We start from the raw sequence: 21,228 nt of genomic DNA, 5'->3' as shown, positions 1-21,228 counted from the left end.
CCTGTGGGCTGGGCCCTGAGGGCCCTGCGTCCCCACCCTCCTGGGCCCGGCTTCCCGCACCCCTGAGTAACTGCTCCGTCCTCCCGCACAGGTGACCCACTGGCACGGCCCCTACTTCTTCGCCTGCTTCCCCACGGCCAGCTCGTACTGGCCATGCTCACAGACATGCTGTGTGGGGCCACCGGCTGCATCAGCTTCTCCTGGGTGAGTGTGCGGGTGCTCCGGCAGCCCTGCCCCCACCGACAGTGGGGACATTCGAGGGAGGGCCCTTTGTGGGCGTGGCACCTGTACACACTGGAGCTGAACGGAGAAATGTCTCAACAACTCAAAGCCAATTCTTCACAGCAGTGTCTCAGGAGCACTTGGTATGAGTTAAAATCCCAGTCTGGAGACCCAGATTTTCTGCAGTCCGAGCCTGGGAATCTGCATTTCTTCCCAGTGGCCAATTTCTATGCACTCTGAAGCTTGAGAAACCCTATAGCCCCTCTCTCATTCCATCTGTTCCCAGCCAAGCCTGCTGCCACAGGACAGGCCCCACCCGGCCCATCAGATGTGCCGAGTGCTCTGAGCAGGGGACTCTAGAAATGGGCCCAGCTCCTGCCCCCACCCCAGCAGTCTCGACCTCTCTGGGGTGAAATGCCTAGAAAGGCCCCTGGTGGGCTGGCTCTTCCCGTGGCTGTCTCCTCCAGGCACAGCACTACGGGACAGCTCTGTCCCCCCCAAATGCAGAGAGCTGGGACTCAGAGCCGGCCTAACGGTCAGGGGCTCAGGGTTGCCCACACCGTGGGGAGTTCTTCAAAGGCCAGGGCGTGTCTCCGGCCTGCTAGGTCCAGAGTGCCCACCTTGTCTGTGCCGTGGCGACAGGTAGACCCGTGGGCGTTGGGCTTTGCTGCACGAGGGCCCGAGGTGACAAAAGAGACATCTGTTACTAACCCACAGCACTGAGCAGTGGGTCCAGCCGAGACCACCCTGCCTCACCCACGTGGCACTGGGTCTTCTGTAGGCTGGAGCCTGGGGAGTGGCTGGGGGCGCAGGCATCACAGGGCCCCCCAGGCAGGGTGAAGAGGCCATCCCTGCTCTTGCCAGTGTCTGCATGCTTCCCTGCCAGGCGCCCGGGCTCTCTGTCTCCACTGAGCAGAGCTGGCCCGGGCATGGCCAGTGTGGCCTGGGCTGAGCACTCCTTATTCTAAGGGGCATTTTTTTCCACTGGGTATCATAGTGCATTTCATTTAGTTTGGCTGGTCTAGACCCATTCTGTCCCTGCGGTGTGGCTTGGCCTTAGTATCCAATTATATCTGCTCATTCTAGGACAGTCTGACTGCTCTGGGCTTTGGAGGGGGCCTCAGTGTCTCTCAGGCTGTGTTGCCTGGCACTTGTGGGTCCTAACAGGGCACAGGTTCCCAGTAGAGCTAGGCTAGCCGGGACAGGGCAGGGGCCAACAGGAGGGCTGCCCGGGAGAGAGAAAGCACTCCTCTCACTCTTACCAGCAACGCGGCACGACGCCGGCGTGCACGTTTAGGCACGAGAGCACCTTTGAGCACAAAGTAGGCCCCTTATGTGGAGACTTATATGAAAGTGGAGGCTCAATCCATCTTTGGATGGAGCCCAAGGCCAGCCTGCCACCTTCTGTGTCAAGGAGAGGGGAGAGTCCATAGAGCAAAGCCATAAGGAGCTTTTGCGACAAGACTGATGGCTTCTCCAAGGACGCCCAGAGGGTGAAAGCTGCCCTAGGCCCACTTTGATTCAGCACAGTGCCTCTCCCATTCACCAGTGACTGTGGAGGAGAGTCCACCCATGGGCTTTCTAGATCCTTCTAGAAATAAACCAATGAATAGGTGAGCAAGCCCGCAGTGCCTGTGTAGAAAGGCACAGTGGAGTAAGGTTTATTACATTCTTCTTGCATGAGTCTTGTCAAGGAACACGTGTTTGAAACTTCGTTCAAGCATTTGGATGGCATCTGAGATCAGGTGATTTTAATTCGGGGTTCAAGGGAAAGTTAAACCTTCCTGCTGTTCCCCCAATTCTGCAACGTCCAGCCCTTGGTTGATCCCTCCCTCCCTCCCCGCAGGCAGCGAGCCCGGCGTGCATGGAACTGGAGACAGTGACGATGGAGTGGCTGGGGAAGATGCTGCAGCTGCCCTAGGCATTTCTGGCTGGGAATGGGGGAGAAGGGGGTGGCATGATCCAGGTGAGGCGGGAGGACGAGGCGAGGAGGGCACTGTCCCCACGTGCGGGCTCCACACAGGACCGAGGTCCTCAGGATTTCTCCCGGAGAGTAAACAGAATGAGCTCTTAAGACACCCTGGTCCTGGCACTGCAGGATCTAGATTCAGACCCCAGAGCTGTGTCTCCCTTACCGTGTGCAGGGTGCTCACCCCCCACCCTCGGCAGTCCACAGGAGAGGGGACCATGGCTCTCACACAGCAACAGCAGCTAACATGGACGTTGGGTTCCCTGTTGCCAGCCACTGTGCTTTGTTCTTTCCGGGCCTTAGCTCATTGACTTCTCACACCAACACTGTGAATTAGGGGACGTTTTAATACCCCTGTTTACAGGTGAGGAAACTGAGGTCACTTGCCCATTGGCTCCATATCTGTGCAGCTCAGAGCCTGGGATTTCCCCACCACAGGGTCCCGTCCTCAGCACGGGTGGCAGTTGTGACCATGCTTCAGAGGACAGCAGAGCTGCTTGTCCGTCAGCCCACAGTTTACCTGAAAATGCTGTTTTTTCTATGCACTGATTTAATTCATTCTCCTCATTTAACGTGAACCTGTTGCCAGAGCTCACACCAGGGAATGAAACAGACACAGATGACAGTCGTGATGGAATTTCTGTTCCACTGAGCTTGCAGGACAAATGACACTGGGGTGACTTCGGCTGCGTACATTTTCTCTCTTAGTTCCTAGCACGGAAGATGAACTATATTGAACCCACCACCCTCCCTTTCCTCATTCTTCTCATGTCAAGTACATGACGTAAGGTCGGGAAAGCATTGCTAACTTCGGGAGGAAGAGAGTTCCTTTTCCAGCAGTGTCTTCCCCAAGGCTCTGAGAATCAGTGAAGGTCCCTGCAGCAGGGAGACGCTGAGGCTCAGCCTGCAGAACGCCGTTGTGTGAGAGCACGTGGCGGCCTGGCCAGGCGGGACGGGGGAGCGAGGCTTCCGCTTCACATCCTGTAGCTACCCAGCAAGACCAGGGTCCCTGACCTCCCGTGTACCTGTTTTCTCCTGCTGCTGTAACAAATGGTAGTGGCTTACCACAGCACAAATTTGTCATCTCACAGTTCTCTAGGGCAGAAATCTGACCTGGGTCTTACTGGGCTGAAACCTAAGTTGAAACCTTAGAAGCTCCAGGTGAGAATCTGTTTCTTTGCCTCTTGCTGCTTCTAGAGGCCTCTGGAATTCCTTGGCCATGGCCCTCACCTTCATTTTCAAAGACAGCTGTGTTCCATCCCTCAGATCTTTCTGTGTGGTTGTGTCTCTGTCTGACCACAGACCTGAAAGTGGGTCTCTACTTTTAAGGACCCATGTGATGGGATTGGGGTCCACCCAGATAATCCAAGATAATCTCCCCTAGTCAAGGCTCTTAATTTAATCATATCAGCAGTGTCACTTTCTCCCTGTAAGGTAGCAGTCCCAAGTTCTGGGGATTACGGCCTGGATCCTTGAGGTGGGGGTGCATTATTCTGCCTACCACATCCAGTATGTGTCAGAGTCATGGAGAGAGCTTGTTTACAATGCCAATTCCTTTAGAGATCAGAATTCAGCAGGTCTTGGATGGACCCAGGAGTGTGAACTCTAATTCGTTCTGATGCCTTCCCTGTGACCAGCAGGCACGGAGCAGGCTCAGAGCCGCTCCGTCTGTGCACATCCCTCCCATCCTCTGGTTGTTTTACTTTTCATCATGTGGAAGTGGTTCTGGGTGGGGGCTGATGGAAAGGAAACATTTGCTATGTTGTGAGCAAAGCTTATGATGGACTTGTAAACATAATGGCAACGGTGACCCTGCAAATGCAGCACACTTCTTCCCAGGACGGTTTTCCTTTTGTTGGAGGCTGGGGAAGCCTCCTTGGCCAAGACCACAGCACAGATAGGATGTCACAGGTACTCTTCTGGCTCGGTGAGGGGCTGCCACACACTGCCCCCGCCGACGCCCAGCCCGCTGCCCTTCCCCTTGGTGAAGGCCGGGACACTGTCCAGCAGATATTTTTAGTGGAAGAGGAAATGGAGGCACAGAAAGGTAGCACAGCGGCAAAAACTAATTAAAAACAAGGCTAGTATGAAAGAAAACTAGAGCTATGACTGTTAGGCCAGCTCATCCCTGACAGTTTGCTTGGGTTAGTGTCCAGAGGGGTGCATGCTAACCATAGGTTAAATTATCTTTTCATTAAGGACAGCCCCATTTTTGAGCATCAGTGGAAATCCTAGCAGTTGGTTAGGAATAATCCTGGCGGCTCTCAGCCTGGGCTTCCACAGTGTCTCCGTGAGCCCCGTCCGCTCACTACAGGACAGAAGCAGGCAAAGGGGTCTGCGTTTGCAGCCAGCATCTGGCCTTCCCAGCTAACAAGGCTGATTGTCGGCAATTAGCAAGGCCCCAAAGAGCACCAGGTCCTGGTGACAGCCCGAGAGCGGCCTTATTGATCCCCATGGAGCTGTAATCACAGCTGCCGGGCATCCGTGCAGAGACGGCGTCTGAGTCAAACGGCGAATCATCACTGTGAGGCTGGACCAAATGTGGGCTGTGGACACGGTTTCCTAACTGAGGTTGAAGGCTCTTGCAGAAGAAAAACCAATTTCTCACCGTGTGTGGGGTGACACTTGACAAACCAGAAGGTGAAAGGACATTTCTACTCACAGCATGGGCAGCCCAGGCATCAGGTCTCCCCAGCTCCCTCTGCCTCTGGCACGGGCTCGCCATGGCAACCTGTGCTGCTGGCACACAAAGCCTTCGTCCCTGCTCTCTTCCCATGGCCACCCTCCCGACGCTGGCGAAGACCTGCTCACAATGGCAGTGAGGCTCCTCTGCCTTGACGCTGCGCTGCGGCTGTGTGGCTCTGCATGCTCTACTGACAACTTGCTTCCTTGCACTTTTTTATTTTTAAACAACTTTTTGTTGACTTAAGAAGGGGAATTTCCTCTCAGGACAAGGACAGAGCCCAGAGGCAAGCCCATGATGCACTGGCACGGCTATGCAAAGCCTTCATTAGAATATGGTTTAGAGAATGAACATTTGGGCTCCGGAGGCTTCAAGCAGAGGGCAGAACTGAGATGGGGAAGCAAGCTGCAGTCGCTCCTGGGTGAGGGTGGGAGCAGGGGCTACGCCTTTCAATGGGCTTTCATGTCACGTTTCCAGTGCGAACGGATGAACCCACAATAACAAAATGTGTGTGGGTTTCATGGTGCCGGGAAGCAAGCCACATGGGTGGAATGCTGGGGTGCATGGGAGGAGGGCAGAACCTGTGCGCCCTCGGGACGCAAAGCTGCACTTCCTGGGCTGGTCGATGTACCTTTGCCTGCCAGTTTCTTTAACCTGGTCAAAACCCGTGTCTAAAGTCACTGCTCATAGAAATACGGCCCCAGGGAAACGAGGTACCCACGTCAGATGCTGAATGAAGAGGATTTGGCATCTGTGTATTTGAACTCATGCGTTAGAGCTAGAGACAAGCATAAATGTACTAACCTTTAAATATCAACCATCTCCCCAAAGCATGAGTTGGCTCAAAAGAATAAGTAAAAGTAGTGGAATGGTAAAATCAAAATGGGAAATCAGGATCAATGAAGAGAAGATAAAATGTTAATGAAGAAAGTTAGTATTTCTATTTAATTATTATATATTTCCCTGGAAAATTCCATAATCTTACAAACCTTTCTCATAGTCAACAAAAAGATACCTTCTTGTACTTGTCCTTTCTAATGTTAATACTGGGCAGTTGCTGGGTTTCCTCTAGGATTTGTTTAGGAAGGAAAACGCTCACAGATGTGGGGTCCCGGGACACCCAGAAGGGGCAGGCGTGGCTCTCCCCTGGCCATGCTGACGTGGGACAGGGCATTTAACCTCTCTGACCATCAGTTTCCCCATCTGAAGATGAGAAAATACAAAAATAGGATTATTTTGCAAATTAAATGGGATAACATAGCAGGCACTGAATCCCTTATCTTTTGCTGCCCCACCCAACCTCAAAGGAGTGAACTTTGAACAATTCTTTATGATTCTGCTAAAATAAATTGTTGACATTAGTTTGCTAGGACTGCCATAACAAAATACCACTGACTAGGTAGATTAAACAGCAGAAATTTGTCTTCTCACAGTTCTAGAGACTAGAAGTCCAAGATCAAGGTGTCAGCAGGGGTGGTTTTTCCTCACGCCTCTCTCTTCGCTCTCAGACAGCCACCTTCTCCCTGTGTCCTCACGGTCTTCTCTGCGTGCATTCACAGGTCTAAGGTTTAAATTTCCTCTTCTTATCAGGATACCAGTCAGACTGGATTAGGACCCAGCCATAAGACCTCATTTTAGCTTACTTACTTCTTTAGAGAGCCTGTTTCCAAATACGGTCACCTTCTGAGGTCCTAGGGGTTGGAGCTTCAACATATGAATTTTAGGGTACACAATTCAACCTATATCACTAAGGATTAAGAGAAATCCTCCAAGGCATTTCCGAGTCTCAATGAAAATGCACCCTCATTTTATCAACAAATCACTCTGTTCAAGTGTTTATGAACAGAACACGCAGCTGGGCTTAGACACCGATGCCGGGGCCGGTCTCTGATGGGGCTGTGAGTAGTGCTCCCGGGCCGGCCGTGGGAGGTCTGTGAGAAGAAGCCTGCAAGGCAGCCCTCCCAGCACATACCGCGCACCAAGTGCTCAGCAGTGTTCGCTGTCGCCATTACATAAAGCAGACCAGCAATGTTAAACTGACACTAAGAGCTGACACGGCAGTCTCAGGTGTTCACAAGGGTTAGTTTTCTCCTGTGCAAGGAGAGTGAACTTTGCCATTTCAGATTCGTCTTTTAAGAAAAATATGGACACACATAGTATGTATTCCAACAGTTTAGATTCCGATTCCTTTGCTATATTTGAGTATCATTTGGATTTTTCTCTTGGATTTAGGGAAGTGCCAGTGAAGCCACCCTGGTTGCCCTGATGACTGCTCGAACCAAAGTGACCCACCGGCTGTAGGCGGCCTCCCCGGAGCTGACACCCGCCGCCATCATGGAGAAGCTGGTGGCCTACGCATCCGATCAGGTGAGGGTGTTGGGGGCATGTGGCCCCAAGTCCCAACAAGACTTCAAGATCTGAATGTTTTGTTTTATGTCAAATCCAAACAAGACAAAACCACATGGCATCTTTTCAAATCCAAGAACAGTTCTTTAGGTGTCACTCAGACAGAGTCCTGCGCTGAAGGGAAGGACTGGATCCTGGTTGGGAACTGGACAGCTCGAGGTGGAAAGAAACTAAATGTGTTGAGAGCTCACCGAGACCAGCTCCCTTTCCATTCCTGCCAGCATGGACCTGCCTTGTGCTCATCTGTGATTTAAACTCTCTGATCTCAGGCCCCTTGTAGGGTCGAGCGAGGGACAGTGGTGCAGGGATGGGGATGGAATTGCAGGGTGGGAGGTGGCAGCTTTTGTGAGACAGAACTGTAAAGAAGCTCTGAGAGAGGATGCATCTGCTGTCCAGGGCTGGCGTCTCGTCGCGGGTTTTTCTCCAGACCCTATCTGCTGAGCTTGGCCACCAAGCCGCCCAAGGCCCCCAAGTGAGAGGCAGGGCCCAAATCTGAGCATGAGATCTCTGAGTCCACCTCCCAGGTGTACCTTCCAGAGTCTCACCTGCTCTTGAGTTCAAACAAACGAATGGAAAACTTCACCGATACTGACCCAGCACTTCGCCCTTATTAGCGCCTGATTCATTAAATTTAAAAGCAGGATTCATATGAATAGAAACAACTCCAGGAAAAAAGGGGTCTTCAGGAAGATTCAGGGAGCGGGGGAGACGAGCAGTTCTGCAGCCGACGTGGGAGAGGCGCCCTGTGTGGGAACTGTGGCTGCTCTCTATAGACGCAGGGCCCGGCACCAGCTGCATGAGCACAGCCACGCAGACCTAACCGCTGCTTCCTTTCCAGGCACACTCCTCGGTGGAGAGAGAGCTCGATTAACTGGTGGAGTGAAATTAAAAGTCATCCCTTCAGACGGCAACTATGCCATGTGTGCTTCTGCCCTGCAGGAGGCCGTGCAGAGAGACAAGGCGGCTGGCCTGATTCCGTTCTTTGTAAGTTCAACAGCACATGTTGCATATGGTGCCAAGGGGGTCTCTGAGCCCTGCCTGGGCCTGGGATAGGGCCCTGGGGTGCCAGAGCCACCTTGCAGGCTGCCATGAGGGTTGCAGGCCGAGTGGTATTTACATTGTCTCCTTGAGGAAGGCTGAAGAAAGACTCAATTTGTTTTCCATTCTACATCTTTAGTCTCAGAAAGGAGTAGCCGGAACACCCCTGTCTGGTGGGTTCTGCTAAGCCCAGGAATCTAGCTTCTGCTTCCTGTTAAAAGGGACACTGTGGGATCATCCCTTGACAGCCCTTTATGACATGGTAAATGTCCTAAGTAATGAGAAAGTATGATGAGTGAACTGAATTAAAGATAAAAACCAACAGGCCTTGCTGCCTAGGTCGAGTGTTCTCAGTAGACACTAGGATGTGTGATTTGTGACAGGTGTGTTGCAAGCAAGCAGTGATTGCTCATAGGTAAAATATCTAACGAGCCAGATAGCGTGCTGGTTCTCTTGTGTACAGATACGCATTTTCCAGTGGGGAAGAAATAATTGGCGTAAGAATTGTCATAGCTCTGACATGGCCCTAGCAGTATGCCTGGGACTGATACCTTCTTGTGATGGCAATTAAAATGTAATCATGGCACTACCCCATGGTATTTGGGGTGCCCATAAGAGTCACCTAGGGAGCCTTCAAAAACACACTCATGCCAGGCCTAATTCCTGATTAATTTTGCCAGAATCTCTGGGAATGGAGCCAGACATCAGAAACATTTCATAGCAATTTCGAGATTCTTGTTTGCAGCCAAGATTGAGGAACATGCTGAGACGGACACTCCAGTGTCTGGGCATTCCTTGGTGGCTAGAGCAATCTAGGTTGGATAGACTTTTTATGGGACACACATTAATAACATCTACTACTTTTTATTTAAGAATTAATCTTTAAGAGCAGCTTTTTTTGTCTATTTTTTTGTCAGTTCATATTAACTACCATCTATTGAATAGCTAACATGTGACTGGGGAGTCATGAAGTATATGGTTTTACATACAATTTTATTCTAATCTGAAGAGTTCCCAGGAGTCGGAGCTAACAAATGATTGTAATGTGGAAGGGTAGATGCTCAGAGGTAGCACATAGAGAGAGATGATGGCGGAGTCCTTCTGGAGGACGAGACAAGAGCCCGCCAGTGGATCAAGTGCACCTGCCACGTCACCTGGAGCGTCTTTCTCTGTCCTCCTCCTCGGCTTCATCTTTCTCCCTTGCAGGCCTCACCACCTGCCACACCTCTCTGCCTGTGTGTTTGCTGCCGCTCTCTGCCTAGCAGAAGGCACGTGGCGGAGGGCCCGTGTCCATCGTGGCATTAGCCCCAGCTCCCCACAGAGTACCAGGCGCTTAGCAGAAGCTCCATAAATATTTGTCAAATAAATAAAGATTTGGAAGGAACATCATTCTAGGTGGAAAGAAAGATTACCCTTAAAATTTTCACACATAATTTCAGTACAATTTGAAAGGATTCTATTTAAATCAGTTAAATTTCTTTGAACCTATAGTGTCAATATTAAGACTTAGTAGAATATCCTGTCTTGGGAAAAATAAATCTATCAAAACACACTCTTTTAGGTTTGAAGAATGAAAACAATGGAGAAAACATCACATAAAATGTTGAGATTGTATTTCATAAACATTATAAAACTCATAAATAATATAAAAAGAAGATTACTGGCAAGAACAACCTACAATATTATGTTGTAAAGTCAATCTTAAAAAAAGAAGGCTTACAAGTCAATAAGCAAAAAGGCAACATGCTAGTGGAAAAACACACAAAATGTATGAAGTCAGTTCCATACACAGTCACGAAAAGTCAATAAGAACCGTAAAACCAATTCTGATCTTCTAATAACCAAAGAATTAGTTACTTAGAGAGGTATATTAAAATCTCACACTATGATTATAGATACAATTTGTCTATTTCTACATTTATATCTGTTAAATTCTATACATATTTTAAAGCTTATTAATTTGGTGCATGCAGATTTAGAATTGTCATATTTTCCTGGTGAATGATCATTTTATCGCTGGGAAATGCCCTCTTATCTCTAGTAACACCTCTTGTCCTGTAGTCTGCTCTGTGTGACATCACCGTGTTGACATCTGTTTGCTATTGTGTAGTTCCTGTATGACATGTTTTCCATCCTTCTACTCTCAGCCTTCCTGTTCTCTTACATTTAAGGCATCTCCCATGTAAGTGGCATATGGCTGTTGCTATATTTAAAATTTGTTTTTAAATCCAGTGTGGTGATTGTTATCTGTTATGTCCATTTACACTTGAGGAAATTATTGATACATCTAAACACTACCTACCATCTTTCTATTTGTTTTCTGTTTGACCCATCTCTTATGATGATTGATTTTCTCTCTTTTCTTGCCTCTTCTTGGATTGTTGTATATTATTCCATTTTCTTCATTCTTAGCTTGTTAGTTATATACTGTTTTATTATGCCTCCTTGTGACCTTTTGTGTTATTATTACCATATATTTCAATTCTATATATATTTAAAACCTCATGAGCCATTGTTGTTATTTTATTTGGGCAGTATACATTTAGATAAACTACCTCTGGCAACCACTAATCTTTTTATTGTTTCCATAGATTTTTCCTTTTCTGGAATCTTGTATAGTTGGAATCTTACAATATATAGCCTTTTCAGACTGACTTCTTTCACTTATAAATATGTATTTAGGTTTTCTCCATGTCTTCCAGTGCTAGGTAATTTCCTTCTTTTTTTGCTGAATAATGTCTGTGGTATAGATATACCACAAGTTACTCATCATTCACCTATTGAGGAATATCTTGGTTGCTTCTAAGTTTTGGCAATTATTCATAAAGTGATATAAGCATTTGTGTGCAAGTTTTTGTGTGGACATAAGTTTTCAACTCATTTGGGTAAATACCAAGGAGCACAGGTGCTGGACGATATGGCAAGAGTGTGCTCAGTTTTATAAGGAACTGCCAAACTATCTTTCAAAGTGGCTGTACCATTTTGCATTCCCATGAGCGATGAATGAGAATTCCTGTTTTTCCATATCCTTGTCAGAATTTGGTTTGTCAGTGTTTTTGATTTTAACCATCCTAGTGGATGTGTAATGGTATCTCATTGTTGCTTTAATTTGAATTTTCCTCATGATATATGATGTTGGGCATCTTTTCATGTACTTATTTGTTATCTGAATATATCCTTTTGTGAGATGTGTGTTTGGATCTTTTGCTCACATTTTAATTGGATTGTTTTATTATTGTTGAGTTTTAAGAGTTCTTTGTACATTTTTTTATTAATCCTTTACCAAGATATTTGTTTTGCAAGTGTTTTCTTCCAGTCTACATCTTGTCATTTCCTTCTCTGAACCATGTCTCTTATGAGGTACAGGTTTTTAATTTCAATGAAGTCCTGATTATCAATTATTTCTTTCATGGATTATGCCTTTGGTGCTGTATTTAAAAATTCATCACCAAATCCAAGGTCATCTAGATTTTCTCCTATGTTACCTTCTAGAAGTTTTATAGTTTTGTATTTTACATATAGGTCTATGTTGTATTTCCAGTTAATTTTTGTGAAAGGCATAAGGTCTGTGTCTAGATTCATCTTTTTGCGGATGTCTAGTTGTTCCAGCACCATTTGTTGAAAACGCTATCCTTCCTCTATCGAATTGCCTTTGCTCCTTTTTCAGAAATGAGTTGAGTACATTTATGTGGGTCTATTTCCATTCCATTGACCTATTTGTCTCTTGTTTTGCCAAGACCACACTGTCTTGATTATTGTAGTTTTTTACTAAACCTTGAAGTCAGGTAGTGTCAGGTCAAACCCCTGACATTGTTGTTCAGTATTGTGTTGGCTATTCTGGGTCTTTTGCCTCTTCATGTGAACTTTAGAATAATTTTGCCAGTATACTCAATGTAACTCATTGAGACTTTAAATGAGATTGCATTGAATTTAAAGATCCAGTTGGAAGAACTGACATCTTACTATCAAAACTTCCTATCCATGTCCATGGAATAGGTCTATAATTTATTTATATTTTTTTATTTCCTTCCTCAGAGATTTATATTTTTCCTCATATAGATCTTACACATATTTTGTTGGGTTTAATTCATTTTTTGGTGCAAATGGAAATGATATATGTTTTTATTTCAAATTTCACTTTTTTCATTGCTGGAATTTAAGGAAGCAATTAACTTTTGTCTATTAAACTTTTATCCTGCAGCTTGTTAAAATTGCTTATTAATTCCAAGAGGGCTTTGTTTTTGTCTTGGGTTTATTCTTTGAGATTTCTATATAGATAACCTTGTCATCTGCAAACCAAGACAGTTTTTTCTTCCTTTCCAATCTGTGTACCTTTATTTTATTTTCTTATTTTATTGCATTAGCGAGAATTCTCAGAACAATGTTGAGTAGGAGTAGTGAGAGCAGATAACCTCGCCTTATTCCTGGTCTCAGCAGAGAAACATCTAGTTTTTCACCATTAAGTATGACGTTAGCAGTAGGTTCTTTGTAGATGTCATTTATCAAATTGAGTTCTGCTCTAATCCTAGTTTGCTAAGAGTTTTTATCATGAATGAGTGCTGAATTTTGTCAAATACTTTTTCTGTATCTATTTACATAATGATGTGGTTTTCCTTCTTTAGCCTGTTGATATGATAGATTATATAGTATATAAATTATATTAATTTATTTTCAAATATTGAATCAGCCTGGAATAAATACCACCTGATTGTGGTGTACAATTTTTTTATACATTGTTGGATTCAATTTGCTAATATTGTGTTGAGGATTTTTGTATCTACTTTCACGAGGAATATTTGTCTATACTTTCCTTTCTTGCAGTGTCTTTGTCTGGTTTTGGTATTAGAGTAACGCTAGCCTCACAGAATGAGTTAGAAAGTATTCCTTTTGCTGCTATTTTCTATAAGATACTGTAGAGAACTGGTATAATTACATCCTTAAATGTTTAGTGGAACTCATCAGTGAAACCAATTGAGCATGATGCTGTCTGTTTTAGAAGATCATTAATTATTGATACAATTTTTAAATAGATACAGCCTTATTGAGATCATCTATTTCTCTTTGTGTGAATTTTGGTAGATTGTATCTTTCAAGGAATTGGTCCATTTCATTTAGGTTTTTAAATGTGTGGGCAAAGAGTCCATAATATTTCTTTATCATCTTTTTAATGTCCATGGGATCAATAGTGATGGCTCCACTTTCATTTCTGGTATTAGTAATTTGGGTCTTCTCTCTTTTTTCTTAGTTAACCTGTCTAGAGGTTTTGAAATTTATTGATCTTTTTGATGAAACAACTTTTTTCTCTATTGATTTCCTGTTTTTAATTTCATTGATTTTCTGCTCTAATTCTTATTCTTTTCTTGTCTTCTGCTGTTTACTTTGCATTTAAATTGCTTCGTTTTCTAGTTTCCTAAGGTAAAAGCTTAGATTATGAATTTTTCTTCTTTTCTCATGTATGCATTCAATGCTGTACATTTCCCTCTAAGCACTGTTCTCACTGCATCCCACAAATTTTGATAAATTGTGCTGTCATTTTCATTGAGGATGAAGTATTTTTAAATTTCTTTTCAGGCTTCTCCTTTGGCCTTTAGAAATGTGTTGTTTTGATCTCTAAGAGTTTTGGGGTTGGGGTTTTCCAGTTATCTTTTTGTTACTGATTTCTAGTTTAATTCCATTGTGGTTTGAGAGCACATGTTGTGTAATGTCTATTCTTTTAAGTTTGTTGAGATATGTTTCCTGGCCCAGAACGTAGTCTATGTGAGCCTGAGAAGAACATGTATTCTGCTGTCATCAGATGAAGTATTTTCTAGATATTAATTATATCCAGTTGATTGATGATACTTTTCAGTTCAACTACATCCTTAGCTGACTTCTGACTGCTGGATCTGTCCATTTCTGATAGGGGGTGTTGAAGTCTCCAACTGTGGGTTTATCTATTTCTCCTTGAAGTTCTATCACTTTTTGCCTCATGTATTTTGCTGCTCTGTTGTTAGGTTCATACTCATTAAGGATTGTTGTGTTTCCTTGAAGAAACATATCATTATCATCATGTAATGCTGCTCTTTTATTACTATTATCATTATTTTGATCCCCACTATATCCTCTGGTGAGTTTTCTTTTTAATTTTTAATTTTGGTAAAGTGCACACAACATAGAATTTATCATCTTAACCATTTCCAAGTGTATAGTTAAATGGCATTAAGTACATTCACATTGTTTTGCAGCCATCACCACCAATCCACCTCCAAAACTCTTTACATCTTACAAAAGTGAAACCGCACCCATTAGACAGCAGTCCCCATTCCCTCCTCCCTCCAGCCCCTGCAAACCACCATTCTACATTCTGTCTCTATGACTTTGACTATGCTATTTCCTAATATAAGTGGAATCATTTGGTATCTGTCTTTTTGTGACTTATATATTTCATTTAGTGTAATGTCCTTGAAGTTCATCCATGTTGTACCATGTGCCAGAATTTTCTTTCTTTTCAAGGTTGACTGATATGAAGGGACTTGCTTCTGTCACTTTGCTATTGGTTTTTTTTTTATGCCTTATAGCTGTTTTGTCCCCCATTGCATGCATTACTGTCTTTTGTGTTTAGTTGATTTTTGTGTAGTGAAACGTTTGAATTCCTTTCTCATTTACTTTTGTGTATATTCTATACCTATTTTCTTTGTGGGTACCAGGACAATGACATTGAGTATCACAAAGTTATACACTTAGAATATACATTTAGACAATCTCAACCTAAATAACATACAAAAACTCTTCTTTACATCTACAACCCTACTCCTTTCAGTGGTTGTTGTCACAAAATTGTATCTTTATACCTCATATCTCCAAAACCATAAGCTAATCATTTTTAGAAATGCACTGGTCTCTTTAGTTATGTGGGGAAATGAGGAATTAAAAAAAAAAAAAGCAGTAGTAACATTAGCTTTTAGAGTAACAATTGCTTTTTTAAAAAAAAATATGTTAGTGTCTTAAATCATATTGAAAACAAAAAGTGCAGTTACAAGCATCTGTTGTTATGACACGAGCTCTTATAATTGCCCATGTATTTGCCTTTAATAAGATCTTTATTTCTTTATATGCTTTTAAGTTACTGCCTGGTGTTCTTTCACTTCAACCTGCAGGACTACCTTTAGCATTTCTTGAATCGCAGGTCTAGTAGTAATGAGTGCCCTCAGGTTTGGTTTATCTGGCTATATCTTAATTTCTCCCTCACTTTTGCAGGATACAGGAATCTTGATTGAGTTTGGTTTTTCTTTTAGCACTTTGAATATATCAGCACACTACATTCTGACCTCCAGAACATTTTATGAGAAATCTTCTGATAATCTATTGAGTATCCCTTGTATGTGATAAGTTATTTCTCTCTTGATACTTTCAAGAGTCTCTGTTTGTCTTTGGCTTTGACAGTTTGGTTATAATGTGTCTCATTGTGGGTCTCTTTGAGTTCATTCTATTTGGAGATTGTTGAGCGTATATATTTCATCAGATTTGGGAGATTTTCAGCCCTTATTTCTTCATTCTCTTTGCTCCTTTCTCTCTCTCTTCTCCTTCTAAGACTCCCACAATGTGTCAGTTGGTCAGTTTGATGGTGTTCCACAAATCTCTTATGCTCCTTTTCTGGAATCTATTTTCTTTCTGTTCCTCAGACTCAATAATTTCCATTGCCATATCTTCAAATTGATTTATCTTCTGCCTGCTTAAATCTGCCTTTGAGTTCCCGTAGGGAGTTTTTCATTTCAGTTATTGTACTTTTCAGCTCCAGAATTTCTGTTTTGTTTCTTTTAGAATTTCTATCTCTGTATTAATATTCTTCATTAATATTAATTATTAATATTCTTTATTAATATTTAATATTTGTATGAACAAAATATAATCTTCATTTTGTTCATACATTATTTTCTTAACTCTCTCCATGCTTTCCTTTAGTTCTTTGAGCATCTTTAAGACAGTTGTTTTAAAGTCTTTTCTAGCACAGCTGTCATAGGTCTTTCTCAGAGACAGTTTCTATTGGTTTCTTTCTTTCCTTTCAATGGGCCATACTTTCCTGTTTCTTTGTATGATTTGTGATTTTTTTGTTGAAAACAACATTGAATGTAATAATATGATAATTCTGAAAAGAAGATTCTCCTCTTTCCCCAGGGTTTACTGTTTTTATTTTGATTGTCATAGACTGTTCCTGTGCCGAGGATTAGACTTGGGTATAAACTTAAGGTCTTTTCAAGTCTTCTCTGAGTCTATGTCTTTCCCTGGTTATGTGTGTTTATTTTCTGTTGTGTATGTTGTAGCTTTTGAATATCCAAGTCCTTAGTGTCTGTATCCCACAAAAGGAAAAAAGAAAAATGGAGGTTAGAGGGAAAGGGTGTTGGCCCTTTTAATCCCCTGGAAGTTATAGCTCATTAAATATGAAATGTCCGATTGCTAATCAAAAGTGTAGTTTATTATCTCAAACAAGAAGCAGCACAATTAACCAAACTATGCACCTAAACTATTGGCACAGTTTTGTCATCTTGACAGTAGCTTGTTTATGCCAGCAGCAAAGAAGCCTGGAGAGAGAGTGGCGATGAAATCCCAAAAGGCTTTCTCCACAGCTTGTTAAGAATTGAATTTTTCCTTGCAAGAAGTGTCCAAAGCCTGAAAAAAGTGGTAGTCAGTTGGTGCAAGGTCTGGTGAATACAGTGGATGACAGAGAGTTTCCAAGTCCAGATGCTACTGTAGTTTGAGCAGCGTTGTTTGTGCCACACGTGGTCGAGGGTTGTCTTGCAAGAGAATTGGCCTGCCTCTATGAACAATCTCGCCCACTTATTTGCAAGCATCCTCATCATTTCATCCAATTGGTTGCAGTAGACATCTGCTGTAATCCATTGACTGGGTTTCATGAAGCTGTAGTGAATAATACCAGTGCTGGACCACCAAACAGACACTGTTAGCTTTTTTTGATGAATATTTGGTTTTGGACTTCATCTTGATCCAACCATTGTACCAAATGCTTACAATTGTCAAAAAGAATCCATTTTTCATCACATATAACAATACAGTGTAGAAATGGTTTACCTTTATGTTACAAAGTCAAAGAAAGATAAGCTTCAAGATGATTTCTTTATTGATGCTCATTTAATTCATGTGGTACCGATCTATCCAGCTTCATTTCATTTCAAATGGTCCAATATTGTTGGAATAGTAACATCAAACCTTGCTACTAATTCACGAGTAAGTTGAGATGGATTCACTTCGATTATAGCTTTCAGCTCATTATTATCCACCTTGGCCTCAGGTCATCCACATGACTCATTTTCAAGATTAAATGATCAGAATAGAATTTCTCAAACCATTGACATACCGTGCATTCATTAGCCACATCCTTCCCAAACACTGTTGATATTTCAAACTGTGTGCTGCATTGGATGCAAGACAGAACTCATAATTGAAAATAACAAAAATTTTTGACTTATCCATGGTTTCACATAAATTGTTCTAAAAAACAATTTGAAAGATAATCACAAGCCAAAACATGTGTTTGAAACACTGAGGATGTACCTTCACAATAAAAATAAAACAAGAAGTGTCAAAGTGAAATGTCAGAGATATCAACTACCAAACTTAGTACTTAAGGAAATCGGACATTTAATACTTAATACTTCAGCTGGAGGGGGAGGGGCCTGCAGCAACGGGCAGGGGTGGGCGACAACAATGACTCCCACCTCTCTGTACCTGGCCTGGAAACAGCAACCAGCAGTCAGAGCACAGATCCCCAATATTTTGAGGACAGGTTCCTTTTCCCTCACTTTGGCTCCTACAAACTCTGTGCAAGTTTCTTCAAGGACACATGCTCAGCTGCCTAAGGGGGATGGGTTGCTACTACTGTGCTAAGAGCTAAAGTAGACTGAAATTAACCTCATTTTTCCATCCAAATCTTACCCTAGAAGTTGCAAGCCTTCGATAGACTGCAGAGTTTCAAAATAATTACATCAGATAGATTCTGCCAATGCAATTGCTGTCTAGGTGGAGAGACGCTTCCTGGTGCTCTGACCTCACCATCTTCCCTTGGTCCCCTGTCTGTAATCCTCCTCTTCATCCCTGATACTTTTCTTTAATAATTTCCTTGATCCACTTTGTGTAAAATTAGTGTGGTTATTCCTTCTTTATTTTGATTAATGTTAACATGGTATGTTGTTCTACATCCCTATATGTTTAATCTGTGTCTTGATATTTAAAGTGGATTTCTTATATGCAAAATATAGTTAGGTCTTTTTTTTATTCACTCTGACAGTCTCTGTGTTTTAATTAGTATATTTAGACCATTGACATTTAAAGTGTTTATTGATATAGTTGAATAAATATTTATTATAATATTTATTACTACTTGCTATTTACTCTCTTATTCTTTGTTTCTTTTTTGGCCTTCCATTATTCCTTGACTTCTCTTGTTTTAACTGAGTCTTTTATATGATTCCATTCTTTCCCCTCTTTTAGCATGTGAACATTTCTTCATTTTTAGCTTTTTTTGGTGGTTGCCCTTGAGTTTGCAGTACACATTTACAACTCATTCATGTCCTCTTTCAAGTAATCCTACACCACTTCATGGGCAGTACAAGTAGTGCCTTACAACAGTGTTCCTGTCATTGTGTCATTAACATCACTGATATTCATTTGGCATTGCTGGTATAAGATTGCAGCTCACTTTTCCATAAGCTATGATCACTAAATACATGTTTGCTCTTGTTTTGAACAAACTGTTACCCATTAGATCAATTAAGAATAAGAAAAATAAAATATTTTATTTTTATCAGTTCTTCCTGTAATGTTCTTCCTTTATATAGATCCAGGTTTCTGACCTATATCATCTTCCTTCCTTCTGAAGAATTTCTCTTAACATTTGTTGCAAGCCAGGTCACAAAATCCCCTCAATTTTTGTCTGTCTGAAAAAGCCTTTATTTTTCCTTCACTTTTAAAGGAGAATTTCATTGAACCCAGGATTCTAGGTTGGTGGTTCTTTACTTTCAATACTTTCGATATTTCACTCCACTGTTTTGCCTGTGTAATTTTTAAAATGAAGCCTGATGCAATTCTTACCTTTGCTGCTCTGTAGATGAGGTGTTTCTTTCCTTCTGATTCTCAAAACCTGTGCTGGCTTCCCGGCCTCTGCACGGGGCCCTCTGCCTCACGTGGCAGCCTCTCCTTGCTCGGACGCTGAGGAACCAGCAAGGCCTCAGGAGAAGCAGGATCAGAAGGTGAGACGCACCTTGTCTCCTGGCCCTGGGCCAGCTCTTGGCCCCCTGGCGCTCTCAACACCATCACTCTGATGTGGCTGGAATGTTTCAGGTGTTTGTCTGGGACTGTTAGTTTGCTGCACACTAGTCCCTCCTAACTGGAAGCCAGACTGGAAATGCAAATTACCACAACAGTGTGTCATTGTGAAGAAAAATTTTCTTTTTGGTTTTTATTATTGTACCACATTTTTTTTTGCTGATTATAAGTATTATCCACCTTATAAAATTGATAATTATAAGAGAGTACAAAAAGGAAAATAAAAGAGGAAAAGTATGTTTAACATTTTGGTTTACATATTTTTAGCCCCATTCTCTGCACATGTTGACATATATTTATTTATTTATTTGTTGCATACATTGAATTGTGATTTTCTTTCTTCACCTCAAATATTACAGGCATTTTTTCAGGTCATTACATATTATACAAAAGTGTTCTGCTAAAAAGTTGCATAGATCCCCATTATATCTCTGTCTTACCCATCTCTCTCTCTCATATATACATATGTGTACACACACATGCACACACACACAAATAACATAAATAAATATAAATATAATTCCTTGAATAGAAATTCACATGTATATGTAAACTTAGCAATATCCTAATGTTAGACATTTGGGATATATATGTTACATACTTTCTTATAGTAATTGGAGAATTTAAACATTTTTATTTATTTACTTATTTGCTTATTTTATTAATACAGCAATTCCTCGAGAACAATTATAGCACTGAAATTAGTTGATCAAAGGGATACTTTTTTTCTAAGACTTTTGATACACCCTGTCATATTTCCCTCCAGAAAAGTTGTACCAATTTATACCAAAGTTTCTTTATGACAGAGTTATTGAAAGTAAAGATGGGCTTTCCCTAAGAGCAGCAGGCAGTCAAGGAAGGATTTTTATACCAGGGAGTGACACGATCAGATTTATATTATCAAAAGCACCTCCGGCATCTGAGCGGCACATCGCAGGTGCTGGGATGTGCTGGTGCATCGCGCTTGGGGGGAAATGTGTCTCCAGACATCTGTCCATTATGACAAAGTCCTAACATCAGGGCGATGGTCTTCCATTCTCCTCAGTCCGGAGTGGCCCTATAGAAATAACGTCACGTGTTCTAATGGCTTTACCTGGGGAGAGGGGAAGATGCTGGTAAGTGTGGTCTGTCACCTGCACGACCCATCTTCTTTGTCCTTCACCCCTTACAGAGTGGCCATTAACAATTAACAGCCAACACTTGTAGAGATCATGAATTATTGTAGAAAACTGCTTATCTGAAAAATATTCAATGAAGCCTTCCAAACTGGGTTTGCCCGTGGGAGTGTGTGTGTTGTGAAAGTCATCCAGTGCATGCATCAGGCACACAGAAGTGAGCAGGGATGGCTGGTGGGAAGGAGGGACTCGCAGGAGGTGGGTAGATTAAGTACTCTGTGGCAAATTTGCTGAAGATAATGAGGGTATGAATGAAAATAAGGGCAATGGATATGAAAAGAAAGGAATGGACTTGAACGACCTTCAAGAAGGAAAGTCTTTAGGTCCTGGTGACTAATTGAATGTAGGAAGTGAGGGAGGAGATCAGAATGACGTCCACATCTCTCCCTCGGGGCATCCTGCCCCTCCATTCCTGG

General features: G+C 42.6%; 1 pseudogene; it reads left to right on the top strand.

Moving 5' to 3' along the window:
• Positions 1 to 21,228, top strand: part of LOC138385878 (aromatic-L-amino-acid decarboxylase-like) — a 59,393-nt pseudogene that overhangs the window by 3,434 nt on the left and 34,731 nt on the right.

Source organism: Eulemur rufifrons, chromosome 7 (assembly GCF_041146395.1).
Source record: "Eulemur rufifrons isolate Redbay chromosome 7, OSU_ERuf_1, whole genome shotgun sequence".
NCBI lineage: Eukaryota > Metazoa > Chordata > Mammalia > Primates > Lemuridae > Eulemur > Eulemur rufifrons.
Note: the sequence above shows the minus strand (reverse complement) of the source record. Positions and strands in the feature narration are given on the sequence as shown.